The following is a 25,797-nucleotide window of genomic DNA, read 5'->3' as shown; positions in this document are numbered from 1 at the left end:
GAAGAATTAAATATATATACTTATATATATTCTTCAGATTTTGGCACGCAGCTAATTCGTTACAGAAATACTTTATGATCGATTGTCGCCCTTCAAAATTAAAACTCCTTTGTTTTGTAATTTTGTATTTCACGTGTGTGTAATAAAGTATTTGTTATGCCATATTACATAGTTTTAAACATTCTTTATTCTCAAAAAAGACATACAGTCACTCACGTGAGAAGGAAACTTATAATTTAACTTAATAACTAACTTATGCAGTGTCGTACGCACCGCCATACTTAATAGGTATCGCTCACTATAAATAATGCCAGTAACCGTAGGTACATTTAAGAAGACAACTTCTTTGATGTGTCAGAGATTGAACTTGTATCAAGTGCGTTGTAGTTACGTTATAACTACCCTAATCTAACTTGAAGAAAAGCTGAAGCTTGATTTGGTAAGCAGACCTCGTGGAAACCGACATAACGCTAGAGAGATGTCACCTAATCTTGTAAGAGCCATCTTCAGGTTAACATTCACTTCTTAAAAAAACTTGTAAATAACTTTAGGTACTTTAGGCACTTATTTCGTCGTGTCTCCCCGACTCTATTATGTAAGTAAAGAAACCGGGAAGGTGTCAGTCGGACTCGCGGATAGAGGGTTCAGTGGACCTGAATTTCAAAAAGTCGAAATGATTTTGTGTTTTCACCGGCCAGGTATAGTTTCGGAATTGGCACGTATGTTTCTATTCAATATATGTTTTGGTATGTATAAACAAAGTTCTGTCATATTATATCCCGACTTGATCTATTAAAAAAAACTTTTCAGTATCTGGTGCAATAAAAGTACTTACTAAATTTCTAATAGATAGCATTAGTTCCTGAGATAATCAGCTGTGTCGACAGACGGAAGGGTTGAGTGGCACTATTTTGGTTATTTTTTGCCATGTTTTTACGGAATCCTTAAAAAGTGTATCATAACTCCTCTCTAACTCCGTTTTCCTGTACCCAAAGGTTGCCTGGAAGAAATTGCTGCATGAGCAATAAGGCCGCCTGTTGTGCTTTTCTGTATATGTTGTCCTTATCTCTGTATTTTGTGTCCATTGCGCTCAATAAAGTTTTTTATCTATCTATCATAACTGTACTCCTGATGGTTCCACAGTTCGGTAGTAGTGGTGGAACCCTTTACATAGATAAGATAGCAACGTCGTGATCGTTGGCAAGGACAAGGTGAGATCGGCGCGCGCGCAACAACGCGACGTGACTTCAGTGTGCAGGCGGACATTGATAACACATTACCTACACACACACATACACACACACACGTAAGTATAATATAGTTTAGGATTGTTTTCCTGTTGGGGTAAGCAGGTTTTAGTGTATATGTATTATAAACTTCCAAATTCTCTTGGCATCGGAGCCTTTAAGATAAAGTTTTCTTTTAAAAGTTTTTCTTTGCTTTTCGGTTTCTTTTAATTGGGAACAATATTCCTTCTGTAGTATTATCAGCCAAAACAAGATAGAAAGACGATTAGGATGCATTTGAAGGGGAGTGGTAAGACATCTGCCAGGATATGGAGTCCTTTGCTCAGCAGTGGGACACGATAGGCTAGAGAGAGAAAAAAGTACTCGTATAAAACTTCTTGTAATCTTCTGGAAGAGCAAACCTGCAAATCAACAGAAAATACCATTAGCGCTTATCGCTATCGACCCACTAGGGTCGATTAATTCTTTCAAATATTTTTCCTCTCAGACGACGCCCTGAGCCGAGGTTCGCGCCCAACTGGGCACCCTCAGGCCTGTTGTCTTAAACGTTGTACCGGGTGAGAGCCTTCAGCGCTCCCCATTTGTCCGGCCAAGTAGTTAATGCCATCTGCGGCAAATCTACAATAAGTCACGTCAAAAAAATATATATATATATATTGTTTGAATGTCTGGGATAACACTGGGTCATACGTTTTTTTTATCTGTCTCGAGCCATGCATGAAGCTAAATTTGTGTACCGAGTACTTATCAGAAAATACGTTCGGAAAGTCGCTGTCAACGCTACAATTCTTATCCATCTATAACGTTTATGTAACGTACGTAACGTTCTTTAGTGCCTGTGTCGTATCATATAACCCTTGGAGGAAACTTGGGATTGCAAATATATTAAGGGTAACTTATTTAAGTCCTCACATATGTCTGTTTTAGGTGAAAATCATGACTTTTGAGAATAAGCAAAATTTTTCCTTGTCGGCATTTGATTGCGGCAATTATCGTGGTTGAGTTTTTTAAGACATTTTCGCGAATGCAGGCATCACGTGCATCCTTATCACAGATAGACTATTTAACCCACGATAATATACACATATAATAATTTATGTGATACATAAATCACATAAATGATTGATTGATTGTGATTGTGAGGAATTGGCCTTTGATAGACTGGAATGGAAAATGCTACACCGACAAGAGCGTGGCTCTTAAATTGATGATGATGATACATACAACAGAATTGCGGGGCGGAAGGCAAGAGGGAAACCACAGGCCTATTTTTCCTAAAAAAGTAGCATGGAAAATGCTGCACCGACAAGAGCGTGGCTCTTAAATTGATGATGATGATACATACAACACAACATAACCTCACGGCTACATAGCAATTGGAGTGGTCAGAGGTACATCCATCGCAAGATGAACTAAGTACCCAAACCTTCACGTTTCACCGAGCTTTCTGTTAGACCAACGTGATAGGTAGTGAGCCGTATCACCGTCTATAATGGTCGAGCCAACTGTGTTAGTGAAAATGAAGACCTATTATACTATACCTGTGACAAACCCAGTAATGACGTCTATGCAGGCTTTGTGAACGGTTAGCAACAAAACAGTCACAATACCAAAAACTAGTCGAAGCGGTTTTGGAATTCACTTTAATGCGTCTGGCGGCCTATTTGAATACATTCGAGTTTTGCTTCATTTTTGTTTAATATTCTAAATTTAAAAGGCGTAAAAAAAGCTAGAGATATATCGTTATACAGTTAAGTAGTTTGTTTTTTTATATGAGTAATTTATTTCTGTGCAATGTTTATTTATAGAACGTTATAACACAACGACATAACATTAAGCCCTCGACTATTATTCCCAACCCATCGCCAGATGAACTAAGTACCTACGCTCCAGTCGTAAGTGTAGCATGTTGTCATTATATTAGTTTGAAAATATCTTAGGTATTTTTGTGAGAAATTGACTTTATAATATAGGCCTTACTTATTTCTTTCACAACTCACATGTCAATTTGAAAAATAAACATAATTATAAATTGTATTTACCACTCGTTAATGCGTTTACGAGTAGTCAATTTATACTCGTGCGTGTGTCTATGTAAAATAGTATAAAGAAGAATAAGATATACATTTTAAAATTCTTTAAGACTGAAATGAGTTGGTAGGTGTTTATAAATGAGAGTTCTCATTTACATGTTCTAACACCCACCGCCGCTTTGAAGGGAAAAGGCGAGGGAAAGGCTGTGAAAGCCCGACGTGCTTGTTGCAGGTTGTTTTTTACCCAAATGAGAGTTCGGCGGCGATGAGACATCGAATTGGGAGGTGAACGGCCGCTGAAGGCAAAGGCTGTCTGGCTCACGTCTACGCGGTCTGCCACACACATATACATAGATTCATATACATCATAGTCGCGCTACACAGACTTAATAATATTTACAGTTTTACACGGCCCAACGCCAAAGTTGAGGAAGTCAATTCCTAGAAACAAATTAAGGTTAGCGTAATCTTCTCTTGACTTTTTCAAGTACTACTTACTATATTCTATTCTACATTTTTTTTACTACTCCAGCCACTAAATGAAAAGCTTTATCATTGTTCATTGTAGAATAAAGTAGCGCGAAAGCATCAATTCGCTCCGCAGATTTTGTGCTCTTTTTTCGTCGGCTTCTGGGAGTTTTCCTCAATGTGTCATTGACACTGGTTTCCCTTATTAGCGACGTAGTTTACCTATGGACGGACAAATTTCAATCTACCTACAATAAAATGTTGATTATGTTTTAATCGGTTGATCGAGGAGAGGCCAGTTCCCAGCAGTACCTATGACGTATACTTATATAGGTAGACTATTTTATATAGGTAGGTAGGCTGTTTATGTTATGTTCATGTTTTATACTTAAGGCCTTGAAATTTTGTGCGAGGTCACTTGCCGATATTTCTAGAAGATTTTTTATAATGTAAGCCTGTTATTCAAATACTTCATTGTTCGTAGATTTTTTAAAAAACCTAATAATTTACAACACATAGCTTTTATAAACACGATCACGGTGATATCGTCAATACGCATATGAAATCTTACATTACTTGTACGTATCGAGAAGTTAATATGTAATACTTATTTTTCGTTAAGTACGAGCTATGCGTCTGTGCAGCCTATACAAAGTGTAGCTGAAAAAACATAATACATGTGCGCGGCATAGCTAATTTTAATGTCAGCCGAGGTCACGAGGCGACTGGCTAGTAAAAAACGATGTCTAACTCGCTTTTTAAGCGGTATTAAGTAGACGTGTGGCAAAAAATAGAATGCGTACCGGCGCGTCTCGGCCGCGGTGCACACTCGCAATCTACTCCTGTTATACCGAATTCCTCACCTACTTACACCTTGTGCGCTCACAATTATTCCCTCTCCTTCACATCTTCTTATCGTGTGGATTGTGAGGTGGAATAACAACCTCATCAACCCTGGTGTCAGAATTATTACTGAGCCGCCAAAGACCCCTGACATGGCTCGTGTAACGACTACATACTTACATCAGTGAGTAGTAACCGGGACCAACGGCTTAACGTGCCTTCCGAAGCGAATCATCTTCCTTTCGGACAATCGGGTGATCAGCCTGTAATGTCCTAGCCAAACTAGGGATCACAAAGTGATTTTTGTGATATGTCCCCACCGGGATTCGAACGCGGGGCCTCCGGATGGTGAGCCCAGCGCTCAACCACTGGACCACGGAGGCCGTTACCTTCACATTACGTCATCTACAGGTTACCTTTTCGTTCCTTCACATGTTCAATGCAGACGTTATTATACAGGCCACGATTCATTTATAACGATCCATAAAAGTGAGCCATCATCGTATAGTCTAGTGGTTGAATGTTGCACTTTGATCCTAAGTTGCACCCGTATTCCGTGTTCGAAACCCGCGTTGGACCGCATACTTTGTTTTGTTTTCAGCTAGGTATATTAGTAAGTGGGAGCTCGGTGGCGCAGCGGTAAACGCGCTCGGTCTGCGATTGTTGAAGTTATCAACTTTTGCAAAGGGCGGTCATAGGATGGGTGACCACAAAAAAAAGTTTTCATCTCGAGCTCCTCCGTGCATCGGAAGGCATGTTAAGCCGTTGGTCCCGGCTGCATTAGCAGTCGTTTATAACCATCAATCCGCACTGGGCCCGCGTGACGGTTTAAGGCCCGATCTCCCTATCCATCCATAGGGAAGGCCCGTGCCCCAGCAGTGGGGACGTTAGTGGGCTGATGATGATGATATTAGTAAATTTAAAATTTGCATTTATAAATATGTGTAGCGAGTGAAAATTCTTTCACAGAAACACTCTCGCCTTTGAGATATTGGAATCCTTCTCGAGAGAGAGAGGGAGTGATAGAATTTTCACACACATATCTTTTTTTTTCGAGTTCCTGTTGTTATATGTTGAACAGCATAATAGAGTGGTCCTTATCTCCTCTAGAGTGGAATCAAGGAAAAAGAGGGTTAGACAATACCTGTTTATATCAAGTATTCTATATAAATACTTACTTTCCACTCCAGCTGGAACCCTTTGTACGTCCATGGACTTTTCATCAAATCGCTTCTACAGTTTACGTGTGGAGATATGACAGACAGATTTGATTTGTTTTAGATTTTTTTTATTTCTTTTTGTATTGCACTAGCCCACGCTCCAATACGTAAAGTTCTTTCATCCTAAAGTTGCCTGGCAGAAATTGCTGTTTAGCAATAAGCCGCCTATTGTGCTTATAATATTAGTTTGAGCATGTCCATTACTTTTGTCTTTGTGCAATAAATAATTATTGATTGATTGACAGATTTACTTTCTCATGCATAATATTAGTATAGATTTGCCGTCTACGTTACGCCATTCAGTTGCATACTATACTTTCACGGACTAACTCCGCCGCGGATTTTTCGACGACGCCTGCGCAGGCAATAGGCTAGGCCTCGTAGCGCTAATTGGCTACGGTCACGCAAGTGTACCAACCTTGCGGCGGTAATGAGGTACTCTCCAGGCTACGTTCCCCAAAAACAATATAGATGGTGCTGGTCAGATTGATTGCGATAATTACTTATTTTCTTACTTACCGGGTCCGGCCGCCGTAAAAGCACCTCCACCGACCTGCAGTGGAGTAGCGTGGTGGAGTATGTTCCATATCCCCTCCGGTTGATTGAGGGATTTATGTTACGTATGTATGTTATTCGGTATAAAAATATAATGTAGTGACAGAGGCACGCGTGCGTGTATGAAGCGATTGATGAATGTGGAGGAAGCAAGAGAAGTGTGTCAGGATCGAAGCAAATAGAATTCTATAGTCTCTGCTTACCCCGGTGGGAAATAGGCGTGAGTTTATGAATGCATGTATGTATGACAGAGGCATAATATATTTGTTGCTTGAATTTTAGATCACATTATGTTTAGAAGTATATGTTGCTACCTATATTGCTTCTTTTTATTTTGATCAGAATAATGAAAGAAAAAGATGAGAGAAAGAAAATAAAAAAAAGAAAAAGAAAAATGTGTTGTGTTGTAAATGTGGTGAAAGATGTGTTGTACCTGGGTGTAATAAGAAGGGTCATGATTTTATTTTAAATAAATAAATAAATAAAAACAAAGACAAAAGGTACATATGTCTGTTATCTATGAATATTCATTCTAAAGATGATTAGATCAGTTCTCGTGAAGTTTATTGAGAAAAGAAATTAAATGTGTAGAATGTAGAGCTTTATTCTATCGCCCCAGTAATTGACCAAAAATAGGGACTTGGAACCTAGAACTTGATCTATGAGTGGTTACAAAAAGGTTGGTTGTTCACCAGGCCTCGAGGAAGACAGAAAAAACAGAAGGGAACTAATATCGAAAATCGTATGGTGCCGAGCTATTATGGATATTATGGACAGTCCTTAGTTGGAGAAGACTGTTCGCTTACTAGCTAGAATGCTTAAAATATATAAAAAAGTTTATAATAAACTTTATAATAAAGTTCTCAGTTATAGGTACTATTAATTTTGCCAGATAAGACTTTGGCCTTGTCTAGAGTTTGCACTAGACGAGTTTAGGCTGTTTGTAATTCTAAGGTCACCAACGATTTACCTGACGAGCGGTTTAAGTCAAGATCAACCAACTCAAATGTCGCCACAAATATCCCTTCCAAAATTATTTCTTAGGGAAACCCACAAAGGGAAAATTTAAATCATTTTTTTCTGACTAGGACGGGATTTGAACCCGTAGCTCTTGTCAAGCCTGAGCGAACGTCTTAACCAGTACACCACCGGGTCTTCCTGTCCATGCGAAATTCTTTCGATCTATATATATATCGTCATTAAGTCTTGTCGGTCTTAAGTAATATTAGTGCTCAATATCCCTTCCAAAATGCTAAACTATACTATACATACTGTCATTTGAGAGGAGTGATATCCACCTTGGAGAATTTTAGAGATTAGAGATGTAAGTCAAAGCATTAACTACGAAACAAGCATGCGCCCGCGCCACACAATATAAATACCCGCCTGGGAACTAATATTACAAATTACTGAAATTATATTCAATAAGTACTTTTAAGTTTACGTTTAGGGTTCGTCTAGTTTCTTGCAGCTACTTTTCGGTGGTTATACAGGTTGTGACTCGTGAGAAGTTACAGATATTTTAGGCGGATGAGACGTTCGAAAACAAACATTGATGAATGTGGAGGAAGCAAGAGAAGTATGTCAGGATCGAAGCAAATGGAATTCCATAGTCTCTGCTTACCCCGGTGGGAAAAAGGCGTGAGTTTATGTATGTATAGGAAGTTCGAAAAAAAAATTGTGAAAATTTACGATTCAAAGTGTAACTATGTTGATGAAATGAATATTTTTGAGTTAAAATTTTTGTTTGAAATGTTTTTTACGCAAAACATGTGTCCGCTTCCAATCCGAGCTTTCATTGTGTTCGCGGCCTCAAAGCCACGCAAACCATCGCAAGAGCACGACTTAAACCTATTAATGATCAAAATGTTCCACAAGTGACTGACATAAAAAAGGTTAAAAAAATATAATCTCTTTTATGGCGACTTACAAAAACCGCTAGGCTAGATTTCCAATGGGGCTTTCCAATGGATATTTTGTGCTAGGTCATGGTATTATTTGCTACTTAACGCTCTGATTAAGTGGTACGCCATGAAATTGGCCATCTATTCTCATTGTTTAACTACAAAGAAAGTGACGTCAAGCAGAAATAATTATAGGTAAAGAACTTCCTTCTTTTTTGAAGTCGGTTAAAATAAACCTTTTATTTTATGACTTACGCATCTTCGATTAAGTGAAACAAACTACAGGGTGATACAAAGTCGGTTGATATGGAAAGCTGTGGGAACCCCGTGGTTATTTCGCAAATATTCCCAATGAAATCATGCACACTGACTCATGATTTTCGGCTCTTGTCCAATGACGGCTCAACTGCTTGGTCTCTTATTCGACTTTACAAGTCATCCTCATATTCCGAACCGAAAAATATCAGCGTGTGAAAGGGAAGGAGCGGTAATAATTTCGAAAAAAGAACTTGTCATTTCAGCTTCTTCTATCGTGTGGGTTGTGAGGTGGATTACCAACTCCAACAACCCTGGCGTTAGGGTTACTATTGAACCGCCAAAGGCCCCTGACAAAGCTCACGTAACGACTACTAACTTACATCAGTAAGTAGTAACCGGGACCAACGGCTTAACGTGCCTTCCGAAGCACGGATCATCTTTCTTTCGGACAATCAGGTGATCAGCCTGTAATGTCCTATAACCAAACTAGGGATCACAAAGTGATTTTCGTGTTGTGTCCCCGCCGGAATTTGAACCTGGGACCTCCGGATCGTGAGCTCAACGCTCGAATCACTGGACCACGGAGGCCGTTCATCATTTCAGCAAGACTTACCTAGTTTAGATTTATTTTTTTACTTGAGGCGCTCTCCAATAATAGTTCAACTCAACCGTGAAGGTGATAGACCTTATATTGTCTACATTTTTGGTTTTTATTTGCTAATTCACCTGTTGAAATTATCTAATAAACTGTATTTTTTTCTACTTCACCCTTCTACTATAAAAAAAAATACATTATATTTTGGTACTTCTCTTTTGGTAAAGGAAATGTATGGGATAGATTCGACTGCTTATCATCCTTAAATGCCAACTAAAAGATTACTTAAAAATAGCATGACGCGTGCATCCCCTATTCATAATCCTACACATATGTGTATGGGCGATATAGTCTGGCAAGTCTGGCAACCTAGCATGGTCATTGAAACCGTGGTAGCCAAGTTGGTGGAACGCTTGCCTTTCACTTTGAGGTCGCAGCTTCGAATCCCCAGCATAAGTCTAAACCAATAATTGTCGAATAGTCAAAATGTTTAGATCATAAATGATTATCACGTGCTCAGCGGTGAAGAAAACCATCGTGAGGAAACCCACATTCCCGAGAAATGCATTTTCGAAGGTATCTGATCTAACCTGTATTGGGCTGGTTTTCTCTTCGCGGGTTGGAAGGTCAGACAGGCAGTCGCTACTGTAAAAAACCGGACCTGTCAAATCTTCAGGTTAGGTAAGCGGATCCTGTGGAAAACGGGATAATGCTAGGGAGATGATGATGAATCTAGCATGTCACCATAACGGTTCATCAAATAAATTTTACAAGTTGATCTTTGGTGAGACGCGGCTCTGTCAACTCCGTTAGGAATTGTAGGTGTAAGTTTTTGGTTCATACTTCAGCAAGACTTACCTAGTTTTAGACTTACTTTCATCATATCACTAATTTAAGTACCACGCTCTTGTCGGTGTTGCATTCTCTATGCTACTTTTTTAGGGAAAATAGGGTAGTAGCTTCCAGCTTGCCTTGCCTTGGTCGATGACAGATCTTATAACCCAATCGAAGAAAAGTTTTGGGTAAAAGAACTACATTTCTTTTATAAAACGATGGGAATGCTGACTGAGGCTCTCACGCTGCCGGCAGTTCTCGGAAGCCAGTGCTGACGAAGCAGCCACCTCGCCCGCACACTGCGACACGTCCATATAGGTCCTATGCATCTGCACAATTTATAACCACGTAAATATATTTTTAGTCTCCTGAATTTGGCATGTGAATTTTCTGCATAACAAGCTCTTTTTCATAAGGCATTCTCACATTAAGAAGTACTTACTAAAAAAATAAAGTACATAAAAATATTAAAATAAAAACATTGAGGTAAGTACATAAAAAAATAAAATTTAGGGCTTGGTTCACTACTTTCTAATGGTCTGAAAGCTACATCTAATATCCAGAGTAGTACTCTACTAGATATCAGACACTTATCTTGTAGATATTAGCCACTGATGAAGTCATCAGTATGTGGAAAAAATACCAAATGGAATATAAGTTCCAAGTTTAATTAATTAATTGTGTCGTGTATTTTAATTATTACCTAATATATTGTGTCTGGAATACTGGATTTTACCAGAAAACTTATTAGTAGTCCAAGATTCGTAAGTAAGTATTTTAAAGACATCAAAAATCTAATTAGTAATCAACCTATAAGTACATTGAAAAGGAAGTCTGTCCTATATACCTACTCGTACTTGTAAAATAAATGACATAAAAACTATATATATTTTTCTTCTATGTTGGACCGGAACGCGTTCAGTTGCTTGTCTTCTCGGGTATGTCATAAAATCTAACAGAGGGATTATATCTTTTGTGACAAGATGGTTAATTGTTTTGGGCGATAGGCTGATCCCTTATCACCATAAGGTTCATCATATCCATCTTAGGACTTCGTATAACAGTAGCTGCATGGTGTCTTTGATTTGTGGCTCTGCTTACGCGCGTGAGTTTGTATTTAAGTATGTTATTTTGCATGTCAAAACTATGCGAGGCGCAGCTGCGTGGAGTCCATAGTGTGTTATACTTTATAATGTGTTTCAAGAGGGCCCATAATTATGCCTGAATATTATTTTTATGGATCACATTTGTTAAACTGCGCTAAAGTTTTGAAGTAAAACATACCATATGTGGTGTTAAAATTTTGTCGTAAGTGATTTTAAAAGCACTTCACCTCATTTTATTACTAAGTAAGAACATAACACCGACCAACTGTTAGATATGTCGCAGTAACATTCTCAGAAATTCAAATATGCTTGTCTAATACTATTCAGTAGTTAGGCGTTCTTGCAGTAAACAACTAATTTTTGATCCACTGAGGCAAAAAAATGTGCATTAATGCTATGCTCCAGTTAAGGGTAAGATCATTTTTAATTTTATATGGTGTCACAAGAAATTAAATAGATTTTAGTAAAAATACATTAAGTCTCGCTCGTAAACCTTAATGGGCAGGACAGAGCCACAAGTAATCAAAGACAACCTGCGGCCGCTGTTGTAAAAACAGCAAAGGTAGAAAGATTTATTTTACTCGTATTATGGACCTAATCTATCAACAAGATCCATCATCAGCATCAATTTAAGAGCCACGCTCTTGTCGGTGTAGCGTTCTCCATTCTTGTCTACCAGGGCGCCAATTCTTTGACATCTTTATACGATACGACGTTTGCCTTCTCCTAAATCTCGTCTTCCCCTTCCTCTCCTTCTTTCTATCTTCTCTTCTATGATGTTCTTAATAAATTCGTCGTGTCTTATTAAGTGTCCAATCATCTTGCCTCTTCTGTCCTCAATAACTCTCAAAAACAAGAACTGATCAACAAGATTACCGAAGACCAAAAGTGGGCTCGCTCCTTATTACATGGGACTTTAGAACGTGAGTGAATATACCATAGACCTCTGTCTACCCTTTGTGGGATACAGGCGTAATATTGTTATGTTGTGATCCAAAAGTCTGACGCAAAGACACTCCATAACGGCAGGAGCGGATCTACGGCAGATTAGCCTTTGTGGTCGATAATCTTACTTTTAAACTTCTTTTATGCTAGCACCCGAACGATGTAATTCCTTTAAAGATGAATACCCTATTATACAGATTATCGCGTGCCTGACTTCCGGTGTAGAAAGGAAAATGCCTTTAGACACATTTAAGTTGATTTTTAATAATATCGAAAACAACCTTTCGCAAAATGATCTTTGATAATAAACTGCATCAAATATTATATTTTATTTTGAAAGCTATGAATACATCTTAGACTTTTTTTAAATCGCATTTGGCTGTTAAACCACTGAACCATTATCAAAATATTAGTAAGTAAGTAAGTATTCAAAAAAGACGAGTTGTCGTCAAAAAATTGTTACCTCAACATTTTTTCTTCATTTAAGTTGTACACAATCTCCTCTAAGTTTTACTAACAAGTGGTTCGAAGATAACATCAATAAATAGATAATTGGTGTTTTTGGTGTCTTAGTCACGCAATATACCTAATTCTAAAGGTTTCTATTTTGTCTGAAAATTTAATGAATTTAGCAACTTTTTTGTTTTGCTCTCATACTTTGTCCACGTCTCGTTTACGCTTTCAAAGGAGATTGCAGTTTTAATCGATTTTTTGCCAATTTGACCATGCAACATTCCAGTGGCTGATTAGCCTAAGACACTTTCACTTTGCTACTAAAAGTCTGCGCGAAACTTCATTGGCTCTTCGTTGCCAACTACTAGTATGGCTTTATAAACTTACTACTTCATATAATTACCTACAAAGAAAATGATAAGTAATATGCATTGTACTACGACAATTGCCCTTTGTTCAAAACTTGCAAAATTTTAGTAAGTTAGGTATTAAGTTTAATTTCATTTGTAAAATTAATTTAGTAAAATTGAGGAATTGTCTAAATTATTATTTTAAATTGATAATAAAAGTAGTATGAATAATAAGTAGCAATGGGGTTCCAAATAAGTAGGCATAGCTCGATATCAAGTTCTTTGAGAAAGTTGGTATACTACAACTACCTACTTTTCTATGCGATTTTAAAGACGTCGTCAAATTTTTGAAGAAAAAGCAAATCAGGGAGGAGGCGATTCAGATGACGTATTGCAGCGTGACCAAAAGATGGTAAGTTTTTAGCTATAGGCGGGCGAGTGAAAGGCTCGGAGGCGGCGGCGCTGCGCTTGACCGGCGCTGCCCGCGCCCGCTCCAGCGGCGCCGCCGTCGAGGAGGACGCAAGGGCGCCGTGCGTCTTGCCCAAATTATTCGGGGCTCGCTGCACAATCGATTTTTCCCGCCCGATGCGGAAAATTCTTCGGGGCGGTGCGGGTGTGCGGCGCGAGGAGCGGGCCGAATGTGGGGGGCAGCGGCAGGGGGGCAGGCGGTGCAGCGGGGCGGTGCAACGCGCGCCGTCCCAGCGCCGGCCGCAGACAGTAGGACGGCGACGGCACTGCGAGGCGGTGACCACGGCGCGAGGAGCGCGCTCGCCGCACCGTGACATGATCATAGCTCGGCGCCGCGCCGCAGCCCGCGACCCGCAGCCGGTGGCGGCGCGCCCGAGCGCCCGCCGTCCGGCCCACGACGCCCGCGCCGCTAGCAGCCCGCGCTAGCTTGCTCTCTACCCGCCCAGTGCTCCATACACCTGAAGCGAGCCCTTCAGCCCGTCTGAAACGACCCTCGTCGGATGGAACCCGGAGTGCGCCGATTCGCATCAAGGTTAGCCGAATATTTGAATGTGAGTGTAGTGCGCCGAGAGCCACGCCGCGCGCCCTAGCACCGTCGCCCCCAGTGTCGCGCGCACACCACACGCAGGACAGGTAAGTCCGAAACACGTGAAAGGGACTGTCAGACGGTGACTCATTTGAATTTCCGTATTACGTGTACGCTTTGGTTCATTACGTCTACTTTTCCCCTACATGATTTTACTTGTGTTTCTAGATTACGATAACAAAGAATTTGAAAAATTACCAAAACGTGGTTATGGAACCTAATTACACGTAGAGGTCCTTCTTTCGTATTTTTATGCAATTTGCATGTGTAGTACTCGTATACGTACACTTGCGTACCTAGTTGCTTCATTTTCATACAAAATGAAAATTCTTCATAATAGTAATGATTGCAGTAGAGTTGCAAGGTTGCGTTTTTGAAGAATTTTCTTATTTATGTAAGATTTATATAATATAGAAGTGTACCACTTCCTACCGATGATAAGTTGAAGTGCATTCGTGTTGGTAAAATGATTGACGAGGCGAGGGAGGGTGGCATCATCTCCGTAACCGCTGTCAAACTCCGCTCTACATATTACCATATACCTACTTACATGTAATATGACATCGCATTTAGATGCAGAATTTTGTATGGTTACAAGTGTTACAATTTGGGACTTTCCAGGCTACATTCCTCAAAACCAATATATATAGATGGCGCTGTAAAGATTTTCCTTCGTTTAACCTTCTAATTTCCTGGATAACAGACATATGCGTCTTTTATCTTTGTTTTTGGGTATAATTGGTGACCCTTGTTATTACACCCAGACACATTTACATCTTCCACCCATTATGATTCTGAGCAAAATAAACAGAAGTAGTAGTTATATGTAGTATCATAATGATATACATAATGTGATCTAAATAACAAGCAACAATTTTTATATATATAATTTCTCTGTCATTACATTATATTTTTGAATAATTATATACCTCGAGAAATGAGAAAATAGGTAATTATCACGTTAAATTTGGACAGTGCAAGCGATTGTTTTTGGGAAACGTAGCCTGGAAAATCATTATTGTTTATGCCTGTTAAGTTTGCCACTGTAGTAATTTTGTCCAATGCACCAGAGCATAATACAAATGCACTTACCCTTGCTTTCAGTAGTTTGTGCTATATTGCAATGTAACTCGTAACTTGTGTGTTTTACATCTGTATTTGTGTTTTACATAAGTATTTTTTTTATTTAAGAGCTGCATTTTATAATTATATAGGTCACCTCAGATAGATATAGAAGTTTACTTTGATGATGATACAAACGATAACGGTTTTTTTTTTACTTTATCTTTTGCATATATGTATAGTTTGGTTGAGCACGATATTTATGTGGTTTTCCCTAATAAGTAAATTACTAGTTGGATAAAACCATAAACTCCAGTAGTGGTTTCCACCAAGCGGGGCGTCGTATCGAATCATGATATGTCGTCTCCATACATAGATAAAATCTTATTATCTATTTAATTATACTTTATACCCTCCGGTTGATTGAGGGGAGGCCTGTGCCTAGCAGTGGGACACATTATAATATATGCTGTTTTGGCTGTTCTTATATAAATATTAGCGACCCGCCCCGACTTCGCTTGGGTGCAATGCTGAGGAAAAAATGAAATTATTTACGACATCACATTAAAAAAATTCTCCACTATTTAATGTATGTTATTATACATATAAATCTTCCTCTTGAATCACTCTATCTATTAAAAATCCGTTGCGTAGTTTTAAAGATTTAATCGTACATAGGGATATTGGACGGAAAAAGCGACTTTGTTTTATAATGTAGTGATAAAGAACTCTCTAATAAAAAAAAAATTAGAGAGTTCTTCATATTTAATTGTTACTCTGTCGACATAACTGCTTAAGTCTGTCAACTGATTGTAGTTTAACCAGGAAAAAAAATAGTCTTGAACTGTAAAAATAGGATTTCCATTTATTTTTAGGGATGTTTGTAATATAGTTACATATATACTGTAATCCCCATCAGGGTGGGTAAAGTCTCTATTCAAGTAATCAAAAGACAAATTTAGCAGTTAGCAAATTAATATTAATAAATAATGTATTACACTTGAATAAATACTTCCATACATATATATTAGGTACTTACATTTATTATTGACGTAATTTACGTATTATTTAAACAAAACGCATCCCGCCCAAATGTCCCCTAGTGGATTTGATGAACTGTATGATTATAGGTGATCAACCCGTTGCGTATATAATAGTCCTATATGTCAGAAAGCCCTTGTGGCCTTCCCCCTTTGTCGCTTTTTACACCACACCCGGGAAGTTAAACAGCTGACCGTGTTCTATGTTTTTTATGCGGTCCCACAGTCCAGCATAGAAACATTAATTGATTAAATTATCATGAAATAATTTGTTCAAGGTTACAAGTGTCGTATAATAATTAATAGAGTGCAGTAATTATCGACGTGCACGTCCTAAAGTATTGAGTCATTAAAATTAACAATTTAAATGCATCATTGTGAGACTTAAAATTAATAATCATGAGATACAGTGAAGTAGAAATAGTCAATAAGGTAAGAGCATCCCATTAACGATTGAGATGAAGCGCTATAAAGTTTTTTTTATTACCGCCAAATGTTATAGATTATATAAGATTTATATTATAATATCGTCACTGGAAAAGAAAAATTACCTGAGCGCCAAATTATCCTAAAATAGCAGTCCTAGTTATAATATGTACCGCTACACATGGAAAATAAAAAACATTGATATTACTCAAATTGAACAAATTGGTAAAAAGTTTTAATAAAAAAACGAAAAAGTTTTAAATAACTTTTTTTTAACGCTTATGTATTTTTTCCTTTACAGTGACGATATATTCATATATGTATATTGTTGTTAGTCCACATCATCCCATACTGGAACAAAGTGTCTCTTTCTTTTCTACACCTTGTAGTGCCCTGCTCTTGCGCTACGTGTTGCTCGTCTTGGCTGGAGCACTCTCGTGCCCCTAGATACATTATAAATCACCATAGGTTAAAATAATACTTAATATACTTAAAATAAGACAATGGTACTAATTCCTGTAAATACCATCTAATTTTATTTTAAGTTATATCTGTCATTTTCTTATCCGCCGAAAAGGAAAGGGACGGGTAATCGACAAGCATAAAATTTATGGAACACACGTCAATTTTAAGCACAAATCTAAACCAACCGTCTAAAAATTTTACATCCGTCAATAACCCGACACAGTTAAGTAGACAGCACGTCAAACGGATTGCATACCAGCGACGTACCTTTTGATTCGCCCGGGTTTTTCATTCATTTACTCATTCTTCCTAAAATTAAGAGCTGTGAATCATCCGTCCCTTTCCTTTTCGACGGATATGATAATGACGGATATAACTTAAAATAAAATTAGGCGGTGTCTGCAGGAATCGGGGCCAAAGACCGACTAAGTTGCTCAATATAGTATACACTTAGGCAAGGTGCAACTACCTTGAGGTTATTATAACAAGGTATGTAATATAATTATTATCATCATCTGTCACCGCCAAAGACAGTAATATTCAAGAATGCTGAATAGTAAAGTTTTAAATTAATTGGTATTCAAATAATTTAAAAAAATCGAGATGGGCCCTCAATAGGCACAAACATGAAGAAAAACGCTTTTTCGACGTATAATATTCAAGTGTTAAAATTAAATATGAACATTAATATACCTATTAATACAGTTGACTGTACGCCATGCTATCTTTATTAAACAATAATATTTTTACGTATTTAGAAGCTTAGGGAAAACTGATTTATAAAATGTTATTTGAATTGCTTGTTAAATGAAACAAATTATATTATATTATATAGCTACCTATAGCAAAGTAGCTAATGCAAACTAAGTTTTGAAATAAAATTCGCATGTAATTTCTACTTCTACGCGATTATGCCACAGGATAGTGAAGTCTGCCATCGTTATTTCTTGCTTTGACTACAATACAGTTATACAAAAACTCATTATTACACTTAAAATAAATATTAAAAAATAAACAATTATAATCAGTTAGGTAGTACAACAGACTACCTCTAAGGCCCTATCTCACTAGAACATCATTATTACGCGGGATATTATTCGGGATTCAGTGACTGGCAACAAATTTTACTGACTACATTGATATTTTGTCCATCTAATTGTCATTTTTTTCCTAAAATCTATCTATTTATCTATACCGCCTGAGTATCTTTACACTCCTGGGCTTAAAAAGTTAAAAGTTGTTCTTTTATGTTTTTCGACCATCGCTTAGCTACTATTCTATAACTGCCTTCTTCTTCTTCAAATGCCAAATCATCTCCAGGTCGGCCATGATTTGTCATTTCAGTCATGCTATTAGTTTATCTGTGCTGTCCACCTTCAACCAGCCTGAACTAACTGCCTTGGTCTGTCTAATATTAAGTACTCTTACTTTCCTATAATTATGTTCCTTGCACTATCCATACTATATACCTGGGTGCTACATAGTTTGCGAGCTCTGAGCCAAGTAGTATTAATCTCCCGCCACTTTCCATACGTTAATAAAATGTTACATAACACAAGTCTCAACTCGTGACCTACCTCACCAGACGCATTTTTGCGAAACTTTCCAAGTTGTCAAGAGATAAGTACGTTACCTACCGCGATAACTCATAGTTCACACTATTTTTGGAGATGCATACTGTAAGTATACAGATTAGAAATTGTAATGAAGTATTATATTTTTTGTCGTTATTTAGCATTATTATTGAAACGCGACGGTTTAATTTATTAGGTTTCACTTATATTAATGAGTAATTTTGAACTTTTTTTCCCATAGCCTTTATCGCGTCGTTTTTATTATTCGCTTACCTAATCCGAAGCTTGTCTATTGTGAGGTTTCGTTAATGATAAAGGCGACGATAAATGATGCTAAAGGATAAATAATTAGTTATAGATATTTGAATAGGTGCAGTGACTAGACAGACAGAACGCTACCTAGTCTGTATAGTGAAAAAAAAGTAAAAAAAATAGTGTAGTAGTAGTGTAGTGTACTGTGTGTGTGTGTGTGTGTGGTGTGTGTAGTGTGTCTGTGTAGTGTGTCTGTGTAGTGCGTGTGTGTAGTAGTGTAAATAGTGTGATAAAATTGTAGGAGTTCCTTTTTTACTATTTGGACACAAAGCCCTAAACACGAAATTCACGGAGGTGACGATTTTTACCCGACTACGACAAAGCATAATGGAGGGTTGCTCAACCCTCTGTCTGAAACACTTGAAAAGCTTTAAGTAGCTGTTTCATTTCTTTAGAGAAATAACAACATTGAAGTAACGACCTCACGTTTTCAGAATTCGTATAAATGTTTTATTGTTTCTTGCCCTTTTACTGTTTTCATAACTAAACACTTTTAAGCTTATAAACGAAAACAGGTATAGCGGCCACGTTGAGCCAATTTAATCTAAAAAAGCTTTATTGCTATTTGCCATTTGTTGACATTTATGGTTGACATTGGCCCCGATTCTTGCAGACACTTGCTAATTTTATTTTAAGCTATACCCGTCATTTTCTTAACCGCCGAAAAGAAAAGGGACGGATTAACGACTGTAAATTTTAAAATGAATGAGCGAATGAATAAATAATCCGGGTGAATAAAATAGGCATATTGCTGATATGCAACCGATTTGACAGCTGCTGTCAACTGAATTCTGTAACTTCATTGGCCAATACAAATAAAATGGCAGGGTTTTTTAATGGCCCCGATTTCTGCTGACACCTCCTAATTTTATTTTAAGTTATACCTCTCATCTCCTTATTCGCCGAAAAGGAAAGACACGGATGATTGACAGTCGTAAATTTCAGGAAGAATGAGTAAATTAATTATAATTTTGTCGGGTTATTAGCCACTTACCAACACAGTTGGCTTGACCATTATATAGACGGCGATACGGCTCACCACATATCACGTTGGTTTAACAGAAAGCTCGGTGAAACGTGAGCACTTAGTTCATCCTGCGATGGATGTACCTTTGACTACCCCAATTGGAAATATAGACATGAGCTTACGTGTTGAATTGAAACATTTTAATCATTTTAACCGCAATATAACCTGTTGGTAAGTGACGTGGAACACGCTTACCTACTTTAGCAAATTCCTTTCATGTTAAAAAATGTTCAGGGAGCACACATAGCGGTGGAAGTACAAAAAGCGAGACTCTACTCTGGTAATATTCGAATCTATACTATAAAATATTATCTTCCCTATATCTTCCCAACTTTGTCGCATCCCTAGCTGTATTGTTATTTGCTCTGATTTGAGATAGTGTGATCAGTGTAAGATTGCGTGTAAGGATTTTAACGAAATCCGAAACGATAAAAAGTCCGAATGGAAAGAAAACATAAACGCTCGTAATGTCTCTATGGGGGTAGACAGAGCCATGCAGCCACATATCGTATTAAAGGCCTGAGACGGATGTAACGAACGAGAAGAGTACATTGTCCATAAAGGCAGTCTGCAATGTATGTTTTTTATTATTTATTTATTATTATTAAGCCTTAAGTAGGTAACACTGGTATAAATGCAATGTCCTGCAAAATGGCATAAGCAATGTGACTGCAGGATCAGAGTCTCACTAAGACATGGTTAAATTACAAAAATTAAGAAATAGGTACCTGCTAAATTAAATCTAATAAATATTTTTTTAACTTATTTTTAAACATTTTGGCTCATTTTTAATGTTCTCAGGCAAATTTTTGAGTTTGAAGGGAAACCTCTCAATACCATTTGGTTGACTTGACTGATGACTGTTATATTATTGCTATTGTTAGGTCTACTTGAATTGATACAAGTATCTGTTGTTAGCAGACAGTTTCATACAGGCAGCTGATATGAACTGAATTTTTCAAGGTTATCAATAAAACACCTTACACGTTCATCAGATTACTCGATTATTAAGAAACATATTTTAAGAGTCGCAAATATAAAAAAAAGCGGTAAACAAGTATTTTAAAAGGTCCAATTGGGAAAATAACCGTTAGCTTATGACTGTGTTAAGACAATAACAAATTAAAGTCAATACAGATAGATAAATCTAGTTTTTTATGTCTAAGGTGTTAAGGTTACACGTTACGATAATCTCCTTTCTAAAATTATAGACCTATTTCATGTACTTCTTCTTCTATCGTGTGGGTTGTTAGGTGGATTACCAACCCCATCAACCTTGACACCAGAGTTGATGGGGTTAGGTTATGTTGATCATGTACTAATTAAGGACGATAACATCAAGAGTTGCTTCCAATTGATTTAAGTATGCAATGGGATATTATTACTAGTAATTTGTTATGTAACAGCAGGAGCATCTCACAGCAGGACCTAGATTTTCCTTTTACTTCTACATCGTTGTTATTATGATCACCCCTTTTCATCAAGTCACTTTATTTCGCCCACGAGAAGCATTGCAGTATTGTGAAGAAACAAAAATATAAATCAGTACAGGAAAGTTTAGTTTACATTTGTGATATTTTAAATAATGTCTAGTGAAAAGAAGCCAATGAGAGACTATGTTATATTTAAGTACTCGTGTAATTATTCTATTATTCTTAGCGTGGGTTACGTTGACTTTGACGCGGTGCAAAAAATGTATATACAATATATATATATATATATATATTTATATATATGAGGGGATAACCTATCAGGTCCGTTTTCTTTATATAGCTCATTAAATATTAAATATTTATTATCTACTTGTAATATTTAAATTACACGAGTGTAATATCGTGAGACAGGAAAGGTGCGAATGAAAACAAACACGCCATGGCAGCTCGCGTCCGCTAGAAATACCCTTATTTTGTACACAAATCGCTAATGTTGCATACAATAGTTTTAATAATATGTTATACGTAGTCTTTACTTAACATTACATAATATAGTTTCAAAGGACGCCACGCAGCATAAAGCACAATATCAAAGACACACAGAAAAACTAGGTGCAGATTTTGTTATACAACAAAAAGCAACAATTAAAATACATTAACTTACAAAGACGAATACGAATTTATATAAATAATTAGTCACCAATGCATATTAGGTCTCATTGTAAGAATTTAACTCGGTTCTTACAGCATAGAAGAAAGAAGTTAGAACGGCTAAGAGAGCGCGAAAACCGCGCCATACAAGTATGATCAAATAGTTCATACTTCAACTTTGCCTTCCACTCGTTCGCAAACTTTACGACACACGGAGCTCCGCGATATATTGTGCATCTTGTGCATTATAAGTAGCAGGACAAAAAAACAAATATCGATTATGATGCAAGATCACAGGAAAGCAAACATTCTTAGTATGATCATACTATCAAAAAATACTTTTGTATAGCTATTTTACGAAAAGTATATGTATATGTTAGTATATGTATGTGATAGACTGCAATTATATCATAACATATACATTGCCGGTAATGTGGCTATGGAATTTGAGAAGCAGTAGAATTATCGTAGTTATTTGTTTCCAGGAGTGGTAGTAAAAGAGAGTGGGGTTGAACCGGCGACAGCGGTTCTCATACAAAATGCGCGTAAAGGCATTTCCACCCTCTTTCTTCTATTCCGTGGTTCTTATGTTTGATCTTTGTTTTATAGTAAATAGCAATGTGACACATTAAGAACAAGTCACCATCACATACCTGACGTAACACACATCATATTATTCAAATTCAATAATATCTTTATTCAGTAGAAAACATAGTTAAACTTTGATTCGTCATTTTGTACATAACGAACGTCTCATCCGCCTAAAACTACTGCAGCTTCTCACAACCTGTATAGCCGGGGAAATGAAGCTGCAAGAAAAACCTCGGTACAGGGCCCTAGACGTTCTTCTTTTTTTAAATATTGTTATTCAATTTAGTAATTTGGCAGCCTAATAATGATAAGCAATATGGTAACTCTCTTAACTAAGCTTCTCAAGTCATCTCCTTAGCGTTATCCCGTTCTTCGCGGGGTAATTTGACCCGACTTGAAAATTTGACAGGTCTGGTTTTTTTACAGAAGTAATGGACTTGCAACCTCGCCATTAGAATTAAGCATTCTCCCAACTAAATTGCGGTTAAAAAATCGGATTCAATATATCAAACTAAATGATGGTTGTATGCGCTACCAAATTGTATTGACTGTTAATTAACGCGTATTTGACGTAAGTATTTACTACATAAAATATTACAGATACCTACTGTGTGGAGGTGGGGTAGGATTCTAGCAACCGGCGACAGTTGTTTGCGCTACGAAATGAAAAAAGCATATAAATAACTATCCCCCATGTACGTGTCCCCGATTAGGCACATAGAGACGACCCCTTCTGACTATAAGTAAAATAATCTAAATTGTAAGTAAAGTAAAGAAATCCAATCAAATATTCTTTATTGCACACAGATACACGAAACATTTTACAAGAAAGATTACGGCTCAATAAGCGTCCTTATTGCTCTACAGCAATTTCGTCAAGGCGACTTGAGACAGGAAGTAACGATATTGTATTTAAGTGAGAAAACTAGAATGAGTTGAAATGAGTTATAATAATAACTACATATACAGAGACATTAGGCATTTTTTTGTGAGCCGTCGTCGCCGCCGGGTCGTCGCGTAGTTAACAAGAAATTCATTCGCAGGCATACATCCACATATTTCGGGCATAGCAACTATATCTACTATCGAAAAAGTCAGCCGCCGACGCACGCACGCACTCATGCGCAATACACCAACACATGCACCCACCTCACAATAGTTATCTAGGTATTACGCTAGTGTACCTACCTCGCCTACACTCACACACAAAATATTCGCACGAGCATTCGCGTCCGGGCGCAGACTTTACCCTTGAGTGCATGCAGCCGCTAGATAATTCTACACGAATTTGTGCATTGATAAAAAACGTGATAACCTAATCAGAGGCTTTGGAAAATGTGATACGCATGCGCTTCAGCTGTCATTTGTGTAATGGATAACGCGGGGATAAGTGAGTACCCACGTATCCGTGCATATTCTAAATCCATTTTTTTACACTTGCTTTAATATGCAATTATTTTTATTGATCATTATGGTTATAATTTTGACAAATTATATTGAATATACATATTTTTTATAAACTATAAAAACACATTTTCCCCTTAAATAGTTAATTTTACTCATCGCCTGAAATAAAGTGCCATGTTCTACGGCACAATGGAAAAAATGAAAACAACATCTATTGTTTGTTTGGAAAAAAATATTTTTTTTCCTTTTATTATTTTAGTAGGTAAGTATAAGTATCCATTTACGAGAATAATACTCTATAATATAATAAGTAATATAACGTTTAAACCCTTACCTCGACGTTAAGCCGTAACCTCGCAAAATAAAAATAAATTTGTTACTTAATGTCGTCAAAATAAGGCTATTTTTAATATATAATCTTTTTACACGTACAAGTATAAATTAATTTGAAAAACAATGCGGTAGGTAGTAAATTACCTAATTGTACCTGAAATAGTTGGATTATTCAAGTGTCAAAAGTTCAAAGATTTTTTTAAACTTAAATTGACTTAATACTAACGCGACGGTAAAACTATACTATATGTATAGGTACCTACCTACATTTTTGTTGGGTATTTTTAAAGGTTAAGCGGTATTTATTTCCATTTATGGTTTTCTTTTTCAAATTCAATTTAATTTTTTTAGGTGAAATTTAAAATAAATTATATACCTACTTAGAAAAAAATATTTATTAATATAAATCTTTTTATTTGATAAACACCACGATTATCTTAATAAATTTGACATAATACTGGCAACGTATAGATCTTTCTATAGGATTATTCGAATATATTAAATATAACATAATATACACGTGTTAGGTAGGTATACTTCGTATGTGTGTGCAATGTATGTGTAGGTTTAAAAACGCTAGGCTTTTTTTATTGATTAAAAGTTTTTTATCACGTGCCGGTTTTTATAGCCAACATGCACTGATTATGACGTGTGATAAGGCATTAAAATGTGCCATATTATTTTGCGAAAATATCGCCCAGAAATGCATTTAGTAAATTAACGAAATTTCGTTTTAATTCGATGCGACTGCACGAATATGGATTTATTAACCAACTTTTTATAATTCAAAACAAAAAAATATATATTTATTGCTCTTTAAAGACTACAAAAGAACAATCGTAAATTGATAAAAGAAGCACAATCTGCGACCTTATTGCTAAACAGCAATTTTGTCGTTAGTGTGGAGGTCTTGAACGTAACTCACACAAGGAATATACACTGTCTACTCGAGAGTACTCGCCGCTTACTGCTAAATTCTATGGAACTGCTAAATAATGAAGATCGTAGATCATTTTTAGAGCCGTGATAGCCCAATTGAAAGAATGCATAAACTAAAAATTTTCGAATTTATTGGCGAAATCATGTTTAGATCTTAAAATAAGATAAGTTTTTTTTATTACATTTTTGAATGATTAGCATTTGCACAGCTGTGAAGAAAACTACATCCCCATAAATGTGTTTTCTGAGGCATGTGACCTAAAGGTAGTCTAGTTAGTTAGGTTTTTAGTTTAGCAAGGTTCTCGTTGGAAGGTCATCGGATATGCAGCCGCTTCTGTAAAAAGCGGGCCTGTTAAATCTTTAAGTTAGGTAGGCGGAAATTCTCACAAAACGGGATAGATAATTTTTAGTTTTTTTATTATGTTATAATGTCCTTTGGAATGTGACTGGCCATCATGCTAAAACGGTTCGCCGATCTGCGTGGGACGATTTTTATATATTGCTCAGGGTGCGCCAGACGTAACGGAAGAGAGAAATCGGTACCTATATGTTGTTAACTATTAATAGGTAATACGTAAGTATTTAAAATTTCAATTTTTTTTTCTTAATTATTTTTATTTATAAAAAGTAAAGTATTAAATCTAAAAACTAGATACTTACCTATAAGTATAG

The 25,797-nt window shown here is 36.9% G+C and overlaps 1 protein-coding gene across 2 annotated transcripts in view; it reads left to right on the top strand.

The window, feature by feature from the left end:
* Positions 1 to 13,541: 13,541 nt before the first annotated feature.
* The window catches only part of LOC126369497 (uncharacterized), a 46,990-nt gene continuing 34,734 nt past the window's right edge, over positions 13,542 to 25,797 (top strand). The window contains exon 1 of one of the 2 annotated variants that reach the window (XM_050013937.1): positions 13,542 to 13,811. The gene's annotated coding sequence lies outside the window, so the exon portion shown is untranslated. Of the gene's footprint in view, positions 13,913 to 25,797 lie in introns of both variants that reach the window. The other variant, XM_050013938.1, reaches the window with a different exon arrangement.

This window comes from Pectinophora gossypiella, chromosome 9, assembly GCF_024362695.1.
Source record: "Pectinophora gossypiella chromosome 9, ilPecGoss1.1, whole genome shotgun sequence".
NCBI classification, from domain to species: Eukaryota; Metazoa; Arthropoda; class Insecta; order Lepidoptera; family Gelechiidae; genus Pectinophora; species Pectinophora gossypiella.
The sequence above is the reverse complement of the archived record's forward strand: the minus strand, read 5'-3'. Positions and strand labels throughout refer to the sequence as shown.